At 39.2% G+C, this 9,305-nt stretch overlaps 1 non-coding gene across 1 annotated transcript; it reads right to left on the reverse strand.

Moving 5' to 3' along the window:
- Positions 1–1,379: 1,379 nt before the first annotated feature.
- Trnak-uuu lies at positions 1,380–1,452 on the reverse strand. The gene has a single exon. It is a non-coding gene; the product is annotated as a tRNA-Lys (tRNA).
- Between the last annotated feature and the right edge of the window lie 7,853 nt (positions 1,453–9,305).

Raw genomic sequence — 9,305 nt, forward strand, 5'->3', positions numbered from 1 at the left:
TTTATAATAGCCAGAAGCTGGAAAGAACTCAGATGCCCCTCAACAGAGGAATGGATACAGAAAATGTGGTACATTTACACAATGGAGTACTACTTAGCTATTAAAAAGAATGAATTTATGAAATTCCTAGGCAAAGGGATGGACCCGGAGGACATCATCCTGAGTGAGATAACTCAATCACAAAAGAACTCAAATGATATGTACTCACTGATAAGTGGATATTTGCCCAGAAGCTTAGAATACCCAAGATATTAGATACAATTTGCGAAACACATGAAGGTCGGGAAGAATGAAGACAAAGGTGTGGATACTTTGCCCCATCTTGGAATTGGGAGCAAGGCACCCATGGAAGGAGCTCCAGAGACAGAGTTTGGAACTGAAAAGAGAGGATGGATCATCTAGAGGCTGCCGTATCCAGAAACCCATCCCATAATCAGCCTCCAAACGCTGACACCATTGCATACACTAGCAAGATTTTGCTGAAAGGACCCTGATAGAGCTGTCTCTTTTGAAACTATGCTGGGGCCTAGCAAACACAAAAGTGAATGCTCACATTCACCTATTGTATGGATCACAGGGCCCCCAATGGAGGAGCTGGAGGAAGTACCCAGGGAGCTGGGGGGGGGGGATCTGCAACCCTATATGTGGAACAACAATATGAACTAACCAGTACCCCCCGGAGCTCGTGTTTCTAGCTGCATATGTATCAGAAGATGGCCTACTAGGCCATCAGTGGAAAGAGAGGCCCATTGGTAGTGCAGACTTTATATGCCTCAATATAGTGGAACGCCAGGGCCAAGAGGTGGGAGGGGGTGGGTGGGGTAGTGGGTGTGGGAGGGTTTGGGGTACTTTTGGGATAGCATTGGAAATGTAAATGAAATAAATACCCAATAATAATCAAAAGAAAAAAAAAGAAATACTTTGGGAGTAGGAACCATTGCAGGCTACCTCAAGTCTGGACCAGGAAGTGCCAACTACCATGAAAGTTTCAAGAGTAAGATTAAGGTGGAAGTCTAAAAAAAAGTGCCAAGTAACCAGTGAAAAAATTGACATCTATAGGTAAATAAAAATTTCATGTACATTGGTGTTTTGCCTGCATGTGTGTCTGTGTGAAGGTGACCAGAGCATCTGGAACTGGAGTTACAGACAGTTGTGAGCTGCCACATGTGTGCTGGGAATCAAACCCGGGCTCTCTGGAAGAGCAGTCAGTACACTTAACCCCTGAGCCATCTCTCCAACCACCTAAAATTCACAAGTACCTTAAGGATATGTAGGATAGCCTTAAGTCTATGAAAAACACACCTAGCAGTATTGTTACCAATTGTTTCCTAAGAATTAGGCAATTACTTAAGTATGAAACATTGTGCAAAATTTGCAGCCGCCCGAACAGGGACTTGAACCCTGGACCCTCAGATTAAAAGTCTGATGCTCTACTGACTGAGCTATCCGGGCACTCTAGTGGAAAGAGAGGCCCATTGGTCGTGCAAACTTTATATGAGTCAGTACAGGGGAACGACAGGGCCAAGAAGTGGAAGCGTGTGGTTGGGGGAGTGGGTGAGGGAGCGTGTGGGGGGACTTTTGGGATAGCATTGGAAATGTAAATGAAATAAATACCCAATAAAAAATGAAAAAAAAAGGAATAACTTACACACCTAGTAAATCAAATTAAAATTAATTAAAAAATAAATTTCAAGGGCAAGTGAAATTGGTTGCAATTTGAATGGTGTCCCCGTAGTTTCCTTTTAAGAAATGCATCAGCCACAGAATGTCTGAAGGAGCATCTTCAGTCATCATTACCATCTGTGGTTTTCATAGAGAACATATGTTATAGCATGACATCTTTATGTACTTTGAGTGATTATACTAAATTTACTCAAGCTTTCAGCAAGACACTATGTTGTTTTTTTTCTCCCATTGACCACTACCTTAGACTAGAAAAAAAATCCCATTTTCCTTTATCTTTTTACTCTGTGAGTTGTAAGAATTGATCCGTCAGCATTATTTATCCCAAATTATAAAGTGAATTACTCACACTGGCATTTCAATTCATTTTTTTTTCATAGCTGCTTTTTAAGTAGAAAACAATAGTTAAGATATAACCCAGGCTGGCCTCAAACACATGATCCTCCTGCCCCTGCCTTCTTCAGCAAATCCTACCAGTGTGTGCTAGCATTATAATTTACTTAATATGCTATCCCAAACTCAGACACTTCAAAATAGGTAATATTTGTTAATGATTTATTATCTATAGGTGATTTTTCAAATAATTTGTTTAGTATCACATGTTAGCTTATTTAAGGTTATCTGTAGATTTTTGTAACATAATTTATTAAAATATTATGATTTTTAAAGAATAAGAAGTGACAAACAAATCTTAGAATGTGTAGTGTGGAACAACAGATTATTTGCCTTCTTTTGGTGTAAGTTTAAACTGATATCACGCATAGATGAACAGAGACTGATGCATGATGCAAAGAATCTTTGGGGCACTTTGGTTTGTGAGACAAATGAATCTAATTATTGCTGAATGAATTGTTGAGATACTGCCCATCATATGGCTGAGAGAATTGATAACATAGAAAAATAACTCCAATTTCTCTAATGACTGCGTGACAGGGAAGCTTTTGTTTATCTGGAAAGGAATCTTTTTTTTTAATTTTTAATATTTTTATTACATATTTTCCTCAATTACATTTCCAATGCTATCCCAAAAGTCCCCCATACCCCCCCTTCCCTACCCACCCATTCCCATTCTTTTGGCCCTGGCATTCCCCTATATTGGGGCATATAAAGTTTGCAAGTCCAATGGGCCAATCTTTCCAGTGATGGCCGACTAGGCCATCTTTCGATACATATGCAGCTAGAGACAAGAGCTCCGGGGCTGCGGGTGGACGTTGATGTGTTCCATCTATAGGGTTTCAGATCCCTTTAGCTCCTTGGGTACTTTCTCTAGCTTCTCCATTGGGAGCCCTGTGATACATCCAATAGCTGACTGTGAACATCCACTCCTGTGTTTGCTAGGCCCCGGAATCGTCTCACAAGAGACAGCTATATTTGGGTCCTTTCAGCAAAATCTTGCTAGTGTATGCAATGGTGTCAGCGTTTAGAAGCTGATTATGGGATGGATCCCTGGATACGGCAGTCTCTAAATGGTCCATCCTTTCATCACAGCTACGAACTTTGTCTCTGTAACTCCTTCCCTGGGTGTTTTGTTCCCAATTCTAAGAAGGGGCACAGTGTCCACACTTTGGTCTTCATTCTTCTTGAGTTTCATGCGTTTAGCAAATTGTATCTTATATCTTGGGTATCCTAAGTTTTGGGCTAATATCCACTTATCAGTGAATACATATTGTGTGAGTTCTTTTGTGATTGTGTTACTTCACTCAAGATGATGCCCTCCAGGTCCATCCATTTGGCTAGGAATTTCATAAATTCATTCTTTTTAATAGCTGAGTAGTACTCCATTGTGTGGAAAGGAATCTTAACAGGCTATGGACACAGTTCTTAGGATAATGAGAAATCATTGCTAAGTAACCTCTGACTTAGACACAGTTACCTGCCACAGAAATGATTCTGTCTTTCCAGTGACCCATCTTGGCCTCCTATAACTGTCTATTCTATTTCCTCTTTCTGTGGCAATTTCTCCCCAGCCCCTGCCAGTCCCTTACTCTATACCTAACATCTGTTCTGTTCTTATATGGATTGTAGCCAGTTTATCAAAGACTCAACAGCTAACATATCCCTAAGAAAATGCATATTTGCCTTTTTGGGTCTGAGTTACCTCTCTCAGAATGATTTTCTTCTTGTTCCATTCATATACCTGTGATTTTCATGATTTTATTTTTGAAAGTTAAGTAATATACCATTATGTAAATCTATGATATTTTCTTTATCCATTCATTCATTGATTGGCATCTAGACTTTTCCAATTTCTGATACTATGGATAGAGGAGAAATAAACATGTTTGAATAAGTGTTTCTATAGAAGCATATAGAGTCCATTGGATGTATGTCCAAGAATGCTATTGCTGGATATTGAGGTAGATACATTCTGAGCTTCCTGAGTAACAGTCATGCTAATTTCAACAGTAGGTATAAAAGTTTGCACTCCCACCAGCAATGACTGAATGTTTTATATACTGGGTCATATACTGGGTCCTCATCAGCTGTCATTTGTTTTATGAATCTTAGCCATTCTGGCAGGTGTAAGATGAAATTCAAAGCAGCTTTAGTTTGCTTTACCCTGTACGCTAAGGATATTGAGCATTTCATTAAGTGTTTTTCAGCCATTTGCATCTCATCTTTGAGAACTATCTGTTTAGATCTATCCCTCATTTTTAATTAGGTCATTTGTTTTCTTGATGTCCATTTTTTTAGTTAGTTATATACTTTGGATATTAGCCATCTGTTGGATGTGTAGGGGGTTAAATTTCTTCTCATTCTGTAGCTCACTGTTTTGTCTGAATCACAGTATCTTTTGCTCTACAGACGCTTTTCTTTTCTTATCTTTTTTCTTTTTAGATATTTTCTTTATTTACATTTCAAATGCTATTCCCTTTCCTGGTTTCCCCTCAGAAAACCCCATTCCCTATCCCCTTCCTCTGCTCACCAACCCACCCACTCCCTTTTCCTGGCCCTGGCATTCCACTACACTGAGGCAGAGAGCCGTCACAGGACCAAGGGCCTCTCCTCCCACTGACAAGTGGCTAGGCCATCCTCTGCTATATGTATGCAGCTGGAGCCATGAGTCCCACAATGTGTACTCTTTGGTTGGTGGTTTAGTCTCTAGGAGCTCTGGGGGTATTGGTTAGTTCCTACTATGGAGCTGCAAACCCCTCCAGCTCCTTAGGTCCTAGCTCCTTCATTGGGGGACCCTGGCCTCCATCCAATGGATGGCTGTGAGCATCCACTTCTACAGAAGCTTTTCAATTTCATGAGGTTCTATTTGTTTTTTAATTGATTGGGGATGGTGTTGCATTTGTAGCTTGCTTTTCGCTGGGTGACCATTTTTATCATATTAATCCTACCAATCCATGATCATAAGAGATCTTTTCATTATCCAATCTTTTTCAATTTCTTTCTTTAATGTGTTTAATGTTTTATTATACGTCTTTTATTTGCTTTGTTAGCCTTACCCCCACATATTATTTTTGAGGCTACAATGAAAGGCATAGTTTTCCTGATTTCTTTCTCAATCCATTTGTCATTTGTATATTGGGGGAATATTGATATGTTTAATTTTGTATCCTTCTATTTTGCTGAAATTGTTGATCAGGTGTAAAAGTTTTCCTGTAGTAGTAGTGAGTTCATCTGCTCTGAACTCCCTGGCAGGAGTGCATGCTTCCTCTACACCCTCCCAAAATGTTTGATTTCCCAAAGGACAACAGTTTCATGGTCAAGTTTTTGTGCCATTTGTGTATAGTAACATATCATCTGCAAATAAGATACTTTGTGGCAATGAGCTTTTCAAAGTTGTCACAGTGTGTAAGAATTTCTAAGCAAGACTGTAATTATTTGATGTTCTTAGAGGTTCTGGTGGATCCTATAAAATTTAAAGACAGCGTTGGAATGTAGATGAGATTATGTATATGTTGCAACATTGCAAGAAATGGTAGATGACCTAGAAGGGAATATATGTATTGTATTTCCTTGTGCTTTCTAATACGTTGAATTCATTCTAATGTTTGGAAAAGATCATTGATAACTTGTGATGCATGCTTTTAATTGACAGTATTATTAAATATTTCCCTGAAATTCTTTAAATTTTTCTCATATATTCTATTCAGGTTCTCTATATTTTTCTGCTTAAAAGAATAAAACATACATAATAATACTAATCCAATTCAGTGAAATATAAAATAAACTGAAATAAGTCATGCACTTCAAAAAGGATTTCCTTTCAAAGTTTATAGGAAGTTCTCTAAACTTCAAAGTGTGTTGCTTGTGAGAGTAAGAAGAGAAAGAGAATTAGGAAATTTACAGAATGAGTGGAAAGTTGGTATATTGATGGATACCAATCCTGAGGAGTAGACATGATGGAGTGTCCGAACAGGACCCTCAGTGGTTTGACACAGTGGTGTCTACTCTTAGAATGCTCACAGTCTAACTTCTTAAGTTCAGGTGTAACACCAAGGAAGAGAGTCAATTGATTATATTTGCAAATTTAACAGTTTTCTTGTATACATGAATTGTGAAGTGATATTCAGAGTTAGTTAAAATAACAAACTCTACTTACTGTGTTCACAAAGAAAGCAGAGGGCTGTCCTTTCCATATGTTCAGGCAGAATCCTCCGGGAAGCTTGTGAAATAGACAGTATGTTCCACAATTCCAGAAAGACTTTAGCTCTGACACATTACTCTGCTGAAAGCCGTGTAGTGGACATGAATCCAACACTAGGTGTGTATTCAGGCAGCACGTGGATCAAAGCTCATGTTCACTTTGCCACATGACTTCTACTTGTTAGCACAGATGAACAGATAAGTGATTATTTTATAGCATTTCATGACTGATATGTTACTTGAGGAGCTCATCAGATAGACCATTCTCCTTTTATCTTCTTAATTCACTTTTACTCAGATTTCTGGCCAACCGTTTTCTCAACGATGGTGAGTGTAAATAAAAGTGTCACTTTCATTCTCTCAGATGAAGAGTTGAGATGAAAGCTGTACCCAAGCTTCATGAATACATGGCTTGGGCTGAGTCCAGAGCACTTCTATCTAACAATCCCTAGGCCTAGACTTGGAGGCATCTATCTTCCATACAATCCAATCTTCTGCAAACTTGGAACTTGAAGGCTTCAGTTTCTAGCCTCTATCTGATAACCTAGGCCTAGAATGTTTCAGCCTCTAAGACTTAGTGCTGAATAAACTCATCTTTTCTAGCTCTGCGTGAGCTCTGGCTGGCTGGTTCAACTCAACTGTTCTGTCTTGAACTCTTCTCCAAGCTGACTAGGGCTTCTCTTAGCTTCTGACTGAATTGTTCTGCTTGGAAAGACTGCCTCTGAACTGCTTCAAATTGAATCGAACAACACTGAATTGAACTCCCTATTCCTCACTGCTCTTTAGATGGCCCCTCTTTTCTGCCTGTTCTTCTGAGAGTTGGTCACATCCAAAATCTGACTCATTCTGTCAAATCTTTCTCTGATTCATCACTTTGCCTTTCAATTAGAAGTCACTATTTGGGATTAAAAGTGTATACTAAAGACATGTTTGTATTCCAGTCAGAGGGATCAAAGGTATGTATTCTACCCAGAGGGATTAAAGGTTTGTGGTATGTCTGCGTTTCAGCTGGATCATATCTTTGGATGAAATCCCTTGCCAGAGAAGCCATGTTGCTGGATTACAATTCCTCTATAGATGAGAAATTTAATTTCTTATTTACTGACTGTATTATATAGCCCTGAACAGGTGAGTTCATAGCTGCTGTATGTAAGGCTATATTATACATGTGTACATAGAACTGTGCATACAAATGTATTATTTTTGTCTATATAGTTTTAATAAACATTAATATTGATCCTTTCTTGATCCTTTCTCTGTTCCATGTTGTATTGTGAGCTGTTGACATGTAGAGATTTTACTCTCTAGTATATCTTCGTGGTAGAGTTAAGGTTTTGTTTTACTAGAGACACAATTGGGTGAGATTTGAGGGCTCAAAGGGAGATAAAGCTATGTTCCTGCTCCTTTGTTTGCAGCAGACTCATCTGTGAGCTTTGGCAGGAGCAAAGCTTCCTGTGCCCTCTGGATATTCCAGTGTCAGACAATCTGCTTGTTGCAGTAGGCAGACATAAGTGTTAACTCATTTGAAAGCTGACTGTCACCTGAAGATTTGGGGCCATTTTTTTTTTTTTTTTTACCTTCAATCCTGTTACCATTACATGAATTTTATAAATAGTTAATTTCTTGCATCAGGATTCGATCTTGATTGAAATACTAGGCATGTCTTCTGTTTCCTGAGAAACATGGGAGGACTCGCTTTACATGCATAATCAATTCAATACTTTATAAAATGTCTCTTCATAGAGAGACATAACTCTCAAAGTAAATCTCCATTTTATTCATCAGGATGACATTTCAAGACAGAACTCAGCAAATACTTATCTTACTTCTAACTCTCTGCCTGCCACCTCTTTGATTCGGTGGCATACCTGTTTCTGTTAGAGTTTTCCCAAGAGTTTATAGTAACCTGTCTACCTGACTCCTACATTTGCCTTCTCCTAACTGGCTCTTATTTTCCCAATGTGCATGGATACAGTGGCCTTTAGATTCAGCCATAACTCCCTTTCTTTATGTAGTGCTCCTCAGTTTACATCATGCAGAGTGATCTCATCTACCTTTGAATGCTGCCCATTCATGTTATCCTTTGACATCTCTTTAAGTGGTTTGTTGTCGCTTCTTCCTATGGGTGACTTAAAACTAAATTAATTGTGAGTGTTATGATGGGTAAAGATACCACGAATCTTAGTACTTCTCATTCCTCTGACACAAATCGCTGAGTGTGAGTTGCCACACCACAAAATAGCTCCTGAGATTTCCTATGACACCCCTGAGAGATGTTATTCTAAGTTCATGGGGTAGAATGCCAATTATATGTTTTGATATGTGGAGAAACTAGGAGATCCTTTCCTTTACGTCTACTTTTAAATTCACTCACTTTTCCTTAACTAAATGTTTTTTTTCAACTCTCACGTATGTTGAATTTTAAATGTGCCAGCATTTTCAGACTTTTCATGATCTCCTTTAAGGTTTTGTTTATATATCCTAAAGAAATCTTTTTCTACTCTCATACAATATACCCTGACTGTAGTTTTCCATTCTCCACTCCTGCTCCCCTTCCCCCATCCCCTCTCCCTTAGATCCGCTCTTCCTCTGTTTCCCTTCAGAAAAGAGCAAGCCTGACAGACATATCAAATGAACACAGCATAACAGGAATACAATAAGCCTAGGCACAAGCGTTCATATCAGTGCCAACCCAGTAGGTGGAGAAGGGTCCCAAGAGCAGGTAAAAGAGTCAAAGACATACCTACTCCCACTTTTAGCATCCAACAAAACCACCACGCTAACAACCATAACATGTATGCAGAGGTCCTGGTGCAGATTCAGGCAGACTCCGTGACTGCTGATTCAGTCTTGGTGAGCTCCTATAAGCCTTGCTTAGTTGAGCTAATGGGTCATGTACTCTTGGGGTCCTTGACCCCCTTGGCTCCTATAATTGGCACGTCTTAAGAAATCTTTACTGAGACAAAAGGATGGACCATCTAGAGACTGCCATATCCAGGGATCCATCCCATAATCAGCCTCCAAAC

Source organism: Mus caroli, chromosome 16, assembly GCF_900094665.2.
Source record: "Mus caroli chromosome 16, CAROLI_EIJ_v1.1, whole genome shotgun sequence".
In the NCBI taxonomy this organism is placed as follows: Eukaryota; Metazoa; Chordata; class Mammalia; order Rodentia; family Muridae; genus Mus; species Mus caroli.